We start from the raw sequence: 12,793 nt of genomic DNA on the forward strand, positions 1-12,793 counted from the left end.
GACAAGCATCTGTGTGTCACTTTAAGAGCTTTGGGGTGCAAACAACAGTTCCGTGCATCTCGTGACGAATAAGAACAGTGTCTTCTACTTTCAGTAACACCCAAAACTGTGTTTTGTTTACACCAAGTGTTTAAATGTGCGTGTTAAGTAGCAGAGTGTCATCACACCCATTCCCCAATACTGTTTCTAGCGTATTCAGTCAGTAGATCCTCACTGTGTAATACTAGGTTAGATGCTGGCTCTGCTCTGCTGTCATGAACTTTCTTCAGAGGTTAGTGGATAGATGAACATTGGCTTGTGGTTGGATTTAGGAAAAGTAAGACAGAAACACCTTTATATTTGAGAACTTTCTGACCAGTAATGTGTTTGTAAACTACTGGACTGGAAAGACAGCTCTGGGAAAAGGGTCTGCTGCACAGGCCTGAGGAACCTGCATCCGGATCCCCAAAACCTACCTAAAAGCTAGGCTTGCCAGCACGCTTCTCTAATTCCACAGTTGAGAGACTACCGGGAGTGGAGACAGGCAGAGATCCCTGGAGCTTGCCTGCAAGCCAGTCCAGGCAATTCATGAGCTCTAGATTCAGTGAGACTCAAAATAACTGGAAAGCAATAGAGGAAATTCATCCTAAATCACCCCCCCCCACCACCCTGCTGTCATGTGCATTTGCGCCTGAACACATACATTTATCTGTATGTGTCATGCACCACACAACCCATAATATCTCCATGCAGTCCCATGATTGCACTCTCTTAAACATTTATGCCATTTCATTTTTGTTGAAATAGGGAGAATGATCTCTTACCGCATTCATAGTTGAATGGACCTACATTAAACTGCTATATAAATTTTCTGTTCATTTTTAATTGCCTTTTGGGTTATTTTGCTTCGTTTTGTCTTTTGTTGCTTCAGTCTTTAAAGGCACTTCAAGATTTGCAGATGGGCCAGTGGTTTGTATTGATTGTCTTTAAGGTGTCAAATGTCAGTAGTTAGACTACTGCAAGCTAGAGTTTGTCTTTGAAAGGTTGGTACCTAGTGTCCCAGTCTGCACAAAGTGACTCTCCAGGAAGTGTGTGCTCAGGGCATATTTATTGAATGAATTAGTCGCCTGGTACTCATAGGGAACCTCATGGGGTCATCATTTTCTTATAAATGTCCAGAGGCAAAAAAGAAAATCTATTTGGGCAAGGACAGAAGACATAGAACAGAACACTGTGCACATGCCCGTAACCCTAGCATGGAAAGGTTAGAGGCTAAAGGATAAGGAGTTCAGGGCTAGACCATCTCAGAAATAAGGCATGGGGAGGGAGGGAGGGAGGAAGGGAGGGAGGGAGGGAGGGCAAAGGAAAAACGTGTAGAACTGCTCTATACAAAATAAAAGTATATCCCCTGCCGATCACTGAAACTGGCAAGTGATTTTTACAGAGTTAACACTAGGGTGCTTACATCTTTGGCTTAAATCTTTTTTAAAATTTTATTTATTTGTTTATTTTACAATAATACATTTCCAGTTTCCCTTCCCTCCACTCTTCCCGGTCCCTCCCCCATAACCCCCTGTGGTCCTACTCCCCACCCCCATCCTCTCCTCTGTTTCTATCTAGGAAAGGGCAGGTCTCCCATGGGTGTCAACAAAGCATGGCATACCAAGTTGTAATAAGACTAAGCACCTCCCCCTGTGATCAGGCTCAGAAGGGCGACACAGTATGAGAAGCAGGGTGTCCAAAGCCAATCAAGTGACAACTCCCTCAGCTCAACAACTAGTACACACTGTATCTGCGCAGCCTATGCCCACTGCAAGAAATCCCCATCACACCCCTCCCTCGGTTGCCAGCTCCTACCCCTCTGCAACAGACACACTTGTGACGTTAAGTAGTTTCTCCAGGTTTTACACATCTGATAGATGAATTTGTGCTCTTCTGCATCCGGTCTCTCTGTTTGTGAGAGTCAGTTGTTGTGTCCTGTGCAGCTGCTGTTGTGGGCTGTTCATCCTCATTGCTCTGCGGTGAATAGAGGGCCTGTGTATGTTTGCACAGTGGGATACTATCAGTTGTTGTAGTAGGAGATGACTTGTTTGTTCCCACCTGCTCAGCCCTGAAATAACCACACAGAAACTATATTATTCACGATACCGCTTGAACAATAGCTTAAGTGTATTTCTGGCCAACTCCTATAACCTAAACTAACCCATCTCCATTACTCTGTGTATCGCCATGTGGCTGTGGCTTACGGGCAAAGTTTTGATATGTCTGCCTCTGGTGGCGACTCCATGGCTTCTCCTGACTCCGCCTTTTTTCTCCTAGCATTCAGCTTTGTTTTCTCCACCTAGCTCTACTCCCAGCCTATCACAGGTCAAGGCAGATTTTTTTATTCATTAACCAGTAGTATTCACCGTATACAGAGGGGAATCCCACATCAAATTGTATCTTCTTTTTATGTCTGTACTACATTTCATTTATTTATTTATTTATTGTGTGTGTGTGTGTGTGTGTGTGTGTACAATTGCACGTACACACGTGCCACAGTGCATTGATGGAGGTCAAAGGACACATTACGGGGGTCCATTCTCTTCTTCCACCATGAGGGTCTTGGGGATTGAACTCAGGTCCTCAGGTTTGGTTGCAGGTGTCTTCCTTTACTCACTGACCTCCCTCCATAGTCCGTATTTTCATAAACAGCATCTTACCTTGGAATTCTGAAGAGCGCGGCTGCTGAAAATTAAATCCGGAGCTGCCACCAACCACATTACTCTTGAAATAACAAGAGCTCCAGACATCAGCTCTTTATTAAGGATGGTATCTATCCCACTGTATCAGCTTCTGAGTCAGGAAAATCTGTTTTGCTTCATGTGGGTAACTAGTTTGAAACAAAGCAACAGTCTTTTTATTCCCATTTTTGAGCCGAGAACTCTTTTCTCAGTGTAACAGCTTTTCAAAATAAAATAAAACAAAAACACAGCCTTTACATTAAGTTCTTTGATCTATTACCTGTAAAATCCTCTTCTTTGTGATTTTTACAGTCATGAGAGCTTGTTACTTTTGATACCAAAACCATTGTATTTAGTTTACTTTGAAAGATGCTAATTTCACACCAATACACACACACACCTCACATTATGTAACTATAGGTGAATCACTATATGAGTTAAACTTCATTGCTGCCATCTTTTTGATTCATTAGGAATTGAAACTGCTTGAATTGAAAAAACATATTATAGAAAAGTTCACTATTATAATGCGTTGACATTAAAATTTCCAAATGAAAAATGCTAATGTTTGGATCAGAATTAGTCTCCAACTTGATGCTACTGAGAGGTTGTGGAGCTTCTAAGTGGGGTCTACATGGGAGTTCTTACATCATTGAGGGCATTCCTCAAAGGGGACCAACTCTAGCTCCTTCCTTCTATTTTGTTTGCTCCCCAGCTACACGAGACAATCAGTTTCCTCGACTTCATGTTCTCACTGTGATGGGTCAGCACGCCAGAGACTCGAGTAAAAAGGCCTACCAACTTCAGACTGAACCCTCCAACGCTGTGAGCCAAAATGAACTTTTCCACTTTTAAAGTTGATATCTCAGGCATTTTGTTACAGTAACAGAAAGCTGCCAAGGAAGTTTTAAATGTTGACTTGCCACAGCTCAGAATTCGTCAGGGAAGAGTCTCAACAGATTACTTTTCTTTTTAAAAATTTTTTTTTCATTTATTATGTATACAACATTCCTTCCATGTATGCCTGCTTGCCAGAAGAGGGCACCAGATCTCATTATAGATGACTCTGAGCCACCATGTGGTTACTAGGAATTGAACTCAGGACCTCTGGAAGAGCAGTTAGTGCTCTTAACCTTTGAGTCATCGCTCAAGCCCCCAGATTACTTTTCTTATCAGGTTTGTCTGTAGGGGGTTCTCATGATTGTTCATGAGTGTTGGCGGAACAGTCTACTGTGGGCGGCACCATTCCCCAGGCAGGAGGTACTGACTTATGTGGGACAGAATAAAACTAGGCGAGCAGCAAGCAGGGAATGGGAGTGTATTCATTCCTCTCTGATCCAGAGTGTGAACATGGTGTGACCTGCTGCCTGAGTTCCCTCTTGGCTTCCTCAGAATGACAGACTGTGACGTAGAGTTGTAAGCCAAACAACCCCTTTCTTCATATCAGGGCATTTAATCACAAAACCAGAAATGACACCAAGACAAGCTGACTAACACAAAAAGAGTATTTTTAAATGCCTGGTTTATTGAGACATAGTTTACATATGGTAACCAAGCAGAGCTCCATCGTTATATAGTGCTGGAATTATAAACAAGCAATTCAGTTTTATAACCATCATAATCAAGACTGACAAAAATCCATCATCCCCAAAGTTCCCCCAGGGTCTTCCTCCTGTCCTGCCAGCTGCTGACTTCACATCAGTGGGCACAGCATGCTTAGCTGGAGGCAGATGCAATGCACATGCCTGTCTCCCTGTGTTTGCTCCCTGCTGTGCCCCGCTCCCACCACCCTTCAATACATGCCCTTCCCATGAGCTGCCACATGCCTAACACCTGCTTTACCTAAATCCTTCTTTTCCTGAATTCTGTGGGGAAGGAAACCTTTGGAGAATTTTTAGAAAAGACATTACATAACTTGATTTGCATTTCCCAAGAAACACCTAGTGATGTAGGGAAAGAACCTTGTTTATGAGACATATACATTGCAGCTGGGGAAAAACAGTATGTCGACAGCTTGCTTTGAGATGATTCAGCAATATGTGTGTTCATGTTCATGTGTATATACGTGAATAAAATCGGTTAATATTTATTGGCAGTATTTCCTGTTCACTGCACTTTTTCAATCTTTTGTGAGTGAGTTATTTTTCTCTCGCTAAGACACCTGGGCAAAAGCAACTTGGGGAGGGGGAGAAAGGGTTCATTTCCCAGAGGGCCACAATCCATCCTTTCACACATAAATTGGATCTCTTTAAATCGGGGTTCACAGTGTGATCAAGTATCTTGTAACAGAGCCCTTTCCTTCTGTGTTCTTAACTCTAAGACAGTGTGGTCATTGCTCAGACCTCTCTTTAGCCCTGTAAAGGCACCCAGGACTGCACCAGGAGTTTGCCGTGTTTCCTAACCTAAATCTTCCGGTTATAAGCTAAATTAGGCTGTTGTGGCTGCTGGACCTGTTCTGATCTTGTTAGTCTGGAAACAGGATTGTGTTTTGACCTGTCGTTGCTCCTTCGAGATATGGCCCTCAACCTGCATTCACTGAAAAATCCCACGCTCCTCTTGGGCTACGAGACCACTGAGATCAGTTTTCTGTCATCTGACCCCTTCATGCGGTGTTACAGCTTAGATCTTAAATGTTTTCCAAGTCTCATGGATCAGAGGCACTTTTAAGCGGTAGTGAGATTTTAGGATCTACCTAACAGCTCCTCATGGGAGATCTTCAGGTTTCTGAGGGTGTTCCCTGACCTTGACCTCTCTCTTGCCTTCTTCCCAGGAGTGTGAGGATCCCTTCCATGCCTACCAGTGCTTCTGCCACGATCTGCTGCTTCCTTTTAGATCTAGATTCCGTTATAGATGAGAATTTCCAAGACTGGGTGTCAAGCCAGTTTTTCTCTTTAAAAACTTACGTCAGATGTTTTGGTATAGGGTGGAAAGCTAACTTACATCGTGACCTCCCTAAGGGCATCAAACTTGCTGAATCCCTTTGCTCGGGGCCTGTCTGCTCCAACCCTCTATACCCTGCTGCCAGAGCCTTCCCTCCCTCAAAACCTCAGCTTCAAGACCATCGTTCAAAAACCTGACACTGGATTTGGCAGGGACTTGATAGATAAATACAGACAAACTATGGCTGGGTTCTGTGGTCTCCTAAGCTGGGACATAACTTTAGTTGTTGGTTTGTTTGAGGTCAAGAGGTTCGTCAGGAAGTCACGAGGCCCTAGAGTTGTACTCAGAGACATGGAGTGCCTTTAAAAATCTAAACAAAACCAATCTCTGTGAAGTTATGGTAAAATTTAACCTCTACCTATATACCAGGCCAATATCAATTGTGTATGTCCTTCTCAAGAATGCTCAAGGGAACAGCACTTGGCTAGAATAATAGTTGATCTTATTAACTTGACTGCATCTGGAATGAGCTAAATTCAAGGAGCTGGGCAAGAGCCTTAAGAGAGAGTTTCTTGATTAGATCATTTGAAGTGGAGAGACCCACCCTAAACCTGGGCCACATCTTCTGGTGGCAGCCACACAAAATGACATGGAAGAAGGAAGCTTTTGCTTTTTACCTGCTGGTCCTCATTCTCCCTGGCAAGTTTGTCTATCCGTCGCTGCTGGGGCATTCCTTCACTGATGCTAGAACTACCTCTCAGGGCTCCAATGTAGACTAAAGACCAGCAGCTCTCTGGGAATCGTCCAGGACTCCAGAACTTGAAAAACCGAAAACCAAAAAATAAAATTAAAAAAATAAATAATAAGTTTGCAGGCTGGAGACATGGCTTGGTAATTAAGAGTGCTGGGTGCAAATCAAAACAACTCTAAGATTCTACCTTACACCTGTAAGAATGGCCAAGATCAAAAACACTGATAACAACTTGTGCTGGAGAGGTTGTGGGGAAAAGGGAACACTTCTGCATTGCTGGTGGAAGTGCAAGCTGGTACAGCCCCTTTGGATGTCAGTGTGGTGATTTCTCAGAAAATTAGGAAACAACCTTCCTCAAGACCCAGCAATACCACCTTTGGGTATGTATCCAAAGGATGCTCAACCATACCACAAGGACATGTGCTCAACTATGTTCATAGAAGCATTGTTTGTCATAGCCAGAACCTGGAAACAACCTAAATGCCCCTCGACCGAAGAATGGATAAGGAAAATGTTATACATTTACATAATGGTACACAAAGAAAAAAATAATGACATCTTGAAGTTTGCAGGCAAATGGATGGAACTAGAAAACATCATATTGAGTGAGGTAACCCAGAACCAGAAAGACAATTATCACATGTACTCACTCATAAGTAATTTTAAAACATAAAGTAAAGAAAACCAGCCTACACATCATAATCCCAGAGAACCTAGACAACAATGAGGACCCTAAGAGAGAGACATACATGGATCCAATCTACAAGGGAAGTAGAAAAAGACAAGATCTCCTGAGTAAATTGGGAGCATGGGGACCATGGGAGAGGGCTGAAGAGGAGGGGAGAGGAAGGGAGGGGAGCAGAGAAAAATGTAGATCTTAATAAAATTAATTTAAAAATATTGAAAAAAAAGGTTCCCACCCTCCATAGGCATGGGGGGGGGCAGGAAGAGAGGAGGGAGGGGAAACTGGGATTAGTATGTGAAAAAAAAAAAGAGACCCCCCCCTCCCCTGAATCTCCCTCAGTTGTTTCTGAAGACCTCAGCATCTTTGCTTTGGGTTTCTGGGAGCCATGTTAATAAATTATCCAGGCATACTGCCTCAAGCTCATCTCTGGGCTAACTCTCCACTGTTTCTTGACCCCTCCGCCAATGTTCTGCTCCTGTCGTGCATTCGCAACTCATACCAGCAGGGGTCAGTAGCCTGGCATCGTGGAGAAGTCCCACCTCCACATTTTAGTTCATCTGTCCTGTAACTCATTCAGTCACTTGACAAACATTGAGCTCTTAATATAGTTTAGCATGTGTGCTCATGGTGGGGGTGAGAGACAATTGTGACATAGACTCTGTCCCTATGGAGTTCTTAGTCTGGCCAGGGAAGAGTAACAAGCAGTTGGCACATAATGTAATACATTCATCAGGAGATATGCTGCCAGTGAGGTGGCTCAGCAGGTCAACATGCCTGTCACCAAGCCTGGCAACCTCAGTTCAATTCTTGGGAGCCACTTGGTGGAGAGAAACAGCCTACTCTCTAAAGTTGCCCCCTGATCTCCATATTCGTGTACACACACACACACACACACACATACACACACACCTAAATGAATAAATAAATAAATGTTAAAAACAAAAGCCCTGTGTAGAACTCTACACATTGCTTATTGGTGAAAGAGAAAATGGGCAAATCATATTCTCTGTCTGTCTGTTTGTCTGTCTCTGTGTGTGTGTGTGTATGAGAGAGAGAAAGAGAAAGAGAGAAAATCTCTACATAGAGAAGACATGATGCACTTCCTAAGGAAAATCTATTCAAAGGAAAGGATAAGGATTTCTCATAAAGAAAAAGGAAGAAATCTACATATCAACTATCTATCCATCTATATTTATCTATATCTATCTATCTATCTATCATCTACCATGTATATATGTGTCATCTATTATCTATCTACCTATCTATCATCTATCTATCATGTATGTATGCATGCTTGTACCATCTATCATCTATCTACCATCTATATCTGTCTATGTACTATGTATGCATATATCATCTATCTATTTATAATTTAAGCAGAGAAGTGTCAACAATCTGGTTTGCATTTATAAAGAGAATGTGGAAATTCTAGACTTGGTGTCTGGGTCTCTTTGGAAGGAAAGCCAGGAAAACGAAAGGGTGGAAGGTGACATTTAGGGTTTGGTCTCAAACTTGGTGAATGGGGCACCATCTGGATATTTTCTTCCCTTGGCAGCTCTGCTAATGAAGTCTGGGGGTGGTGGTGGCTAAAAATGACACTGGAGAAGAAAAGGCATCTTAAATCACATGACATTTTGGCTATAATTAAAGGCACAGATGTAGGTAGTTCGTTTTTTAAGGAAAAGGAACTGGGGCGATGGGAGTGCCCGCTCTCCCGTTTGTGTCCTTTCTCCCCACCCTGTGATGAAGTGTTTCTTCTCATCCGAGCCTTGAAGGCCCACGCTCTCCCTTTAGGTGATTAAAGAGCCGCAGAAAACCCCGTCACCTGTAGACGTCTGTAGACTCTGACTGCACCTGCCCACATAAACCGCTTCCGACTCCACACAGTATTGAGTATTCAGTCCAGCGCACAATAGGTCTCTGCTTCCCGCCCTAGTTTTAACTTCCTCGCTACATTAAACGTCAGAGCAAGCAACCAAATCCTTAAAAGGTACATAATAGAAACACTAAACTACCTACGGACCCAGTGTGTTAGCAGAGAGAGATCTTATAGACCAGCTTCTGGGTGGACCCAACGGGGGTGGTTGTTTCAATAATATTATCTACCTAATGTTTTCCTTCATCAGAGACCCTAATACCTATAACATGCTGTCTTATGTTAACTATGTACAAACTGCTTTAAACATCCTCGATACGAGTTGGAAACACGAAGGGTTACAGGAGATGAATTTTGTATCTTAACTGACGATTGGTTAAAATTTGGATTTTCAGAAGAGGCAAGAAGCATGAAGAAGCGGTAGAAGCTTCCTTAGTAAGAACATCAGTCAGGATCCTGGAAATGCAAATCAGAACCACGGGAGCTGTTGCTGCAGAATGGCAGCAAGCATGCTGGTAAGGTACTTTTGCTGGCTAGTTTTTATGTCAACTTGACCCAAGCCAAAGTCATCTAAGAGGAGGGGCCTCAAAGAAGAAAACGCCTCTGAAAGAGCACGCTGTGGGCAAGCCTGTAGGGCATTTTCTTAATTGGTGACTGATGTGGGTGGGCCCAGCCCGGGGCCCAGCCCGTGGTAGGTGGTGCCACCCTGGGCTGGTGCTCCTGGGTTCTGTAAGAATAAGCATTGTCCCTCCATGGCCTCTGCAGCAGCCCCTACCTCTAGGTCCCTGCCCTGTTTGAGTTCCTGCCCTGACTTCCTTCAACAATGAACAGGGATGTGGACGTGTAAGCCATATCAACCCCCGCCCCCCCATTTGCTTTCGGTCATGGTGTTTCATCACAGCAACAGAAGCCTAAGATGGTTCTCGAAGTGTGGGTGAGGACAAGAAGGAAGGGGGCCTGTGGTCAGGTGTGATGGCGCCTGGAACACTGGAGGCTGAGGTGAGAGGGTTTCAGGTTGAAGGAAGCCTGGTCATCACGGCAAGACAGACTGTCTAAATTAAGAAGAACGGCAGCTCCGTGTGTCTGTACACTGAGGAATTAGGAAATTAATGCATCTGTTCTGAAAAATGGTGTGGACTGTTCCCGCAAAGCTGGAAGCGAAGCAGCCTTGGGTTCCGCGTTCCTGTTCCGGGCGTGTGACTGAAAGCAAGGAACTCACACCTCCTACGTTGATCCACGCCTTCTTCACAGCATCTGTGTGTGATTGACAGGCGAGGAGACCGAGAAACTGTTCTGCGTGTGCACAGCTGGGTGCTACTCAGTCATTAATAAGAAAACGATTTTGCTAATTTCGTTCAGAGTGGAAGGCGTCAGGCTGAGGGATACACTGCACCATCTTGGCCTGTGAGGTAAGTGGTTAGGTAACTGGTAACCAAGGAAACTGCAGCTGTGCTCTGGTAGCTGCCTCCTGATGCCAAGAATGGCCCTGTGGTTAAATATTACTGACGCTGTGTTTAGGATCCTCCTGCTATGAATGAAACCCAGGCCCTGGAGCTTTCTCAGTTACTATATTTGCGCTAATGAAGAGTCTGTTCATTATTAATGTCATATATATAACGGGTTCATTATAATGTCATTTCCATTGTTATCTTGACCCTTCCCCCTTTTGGTATTTGAAAATAATCATGGGGAGATATATGCTTAAAGGGAGATTTGATCCATCATGCCTTGGGGCAGTGTGTAAGGAGGGACTGCCTTTCTTTCTTGAATATTCCATGGGCTTCATTAATATTTACAAACTAAAAATATTCATACATACAGAACTCAGAGTGTCTACACTACCGCTCCTTTTTGTTCAGCCCACCCCTTGCTTTCTCTTTCCCCTTGACTTTTGATTTTGTCTTGGGCAGATCCTTTGCTTCACCTACCACCTCTGGATATTAAAACAATTTTAGTTATACTTATTGGGCAATCCAGACAGATTTAAGAGCAAACTTTCCGTCTCTTAATTAAGAGTGTTTGCTCAGAACCTGCCTTCGGGAGGGGGGGGGAGGCCTGTTCTTCCACCCCCTCCTTCTCTGTCCCGGGATTCCACTGATTCCTGCACATTAGGAGCAAAGGGGAGAGGCGAAGAAAAGTGCTGGGACTTGGAGAAAATGGTATCTGGTCAGTGCCATTTCAACATCTCTCTGGGTTGCAGAACATCTTCTCTCATGGAAAAAGACCAAGAGCTGGCCCTTCTCTCCTGAGGAGTGTTTGTGGATCCCTGGAGGACACGCTTTACTATGTTCTGTGACATACGTAATGCCCGCATTGAGTAATTCCACTCCCTGCTCATTAATGTCACAGTTTTACTCAGTCAACCGAAGAACTTAAATTTCCATTTTCAGGAAAATTTTGCCATTTGTCTCTCAAATGTGCCTCCAAATCAGTCACTCTCTCACTCTCTGGCCAGAGTCAATTCTCCTTCTTCGCAAGTAATGTGTGCTGAGAATACCAACTGTGGAGAACTCTGAGCCTTGGGTCTAGTGTTTCTTCACACACACACACACACACACACACACACACACACACACACACACACATCAGGTTAATCTTGATTGGATTGAAACACCCAGAAGGTTCTCTAAGCACTGTGGGCGTTCCTGTGAGGAAGTGTCTAGAAAGGCCTGGGGAGAGGCTCTGACCTGGTGAGTAGTTCGACCCACTGATGGTTTTAAATTTTGAACAGACTGTTGGAAGGTGGCAAAACTGTAAAGAGCGAGAAAGGAAAAACTTCTTGGAGGGAAAAAAAGTCACCGGGTCCACATCTTTGGGGAATATTTTGTCACAGTGTTGGTGATACAGTAAACCACAGCCCAGTAGTGCCGCCAACAACCTGGGGAGTTTTCTTGTGCTTTAGGGGCCTCCTCTCATCTCTGGTAAAGCAAATCCTTGATTTTGATGCAGAAAAGAATTTCTGAAGAAGCCAGTCTGAAGCAGAGTTAGGTTTGTTAAAAGGGAGTTTGAGCGTAGATTTCAGTTCAGGGATCAATAACAAGAGAAGCTCTCAAGGAAAGAGTGGTCTTCTCAAATGACAGCTGTGCTTAGCTCAGTGACAGGTGGAGGTGTGATTTTGGTGGCTGTCCAGTCTCAAAGGGTTGCTAAGAACCGTTTGCTCCCTGTTTCCTCTTGTATAATAAATAAAATTATAAAGTGACTAGTGAGGACCTTCAGGATTATAATCTGAGAAGATGAAGCCTTCGGTCACAAGTTACACAAGGAGGCTAAGACATGATCTTTACTGTAAAGAGTATTTTCTGGGGATATTGCTATTAAATTATAGATTTATGAGTGGGAATGGAGAAAGGCCATCACACTTAGATATTAAGTAGGATTCATTGCTACATTAGCATGGTGTGTGTGTGTGTGTGTGTGTGTGTGCCTTTATGAGGCTGTTGTTTTATTTATTTTGAAAGCTTCTGCTTTTTCTGATACTGACGAAACACCTGTTCTGATGTCAGTTGCTCTAAAGTTCTGTTCCTTCCCTTTAATTCCCGTCTGAATCTGACAGTTTCTCTGTCACTCGCCTGGAACTGACCTGTGTAGTCGCAGCTCTTTCTCTTTCCTCTCTCCTACACCCTCAGTGTGCTCTCAGCTTCCCTTCCTTGCTCTACAATCTTCATTTTGGAAATAGCATCTGGGAGTCATCTTCTATACTGTTCTCTTACCAAATCCAGAGAAAACAAAGTGTCTCCATGGCAGAGAGAGAAAGGGAGAGAGATCTGTAATTCTGGGCCAGCGTTCCTGTCTTCACAGGCTGCAAGAACTGTTAGAAAATGCGTCCAAGTTGGGCGGTGGTGGCTCATGCCTTTAATCCCAGCACTCTGGAAGCAGAGGCAGGCGGATCTCTTGAGTTC

This window comes from Chionomys nivalis, chromosome 25 (genome assembly GCF_950005125.1).
Source record: "Chionomys nivalis chromosome 25, mChiNiv1.1, whole genome shotgun sequence".
NCBI lineage: Eukaryota > Metazoa > Chordata > Mammalia > Rodentia > Cricetidae > Chionomys > Chionomys nivalis.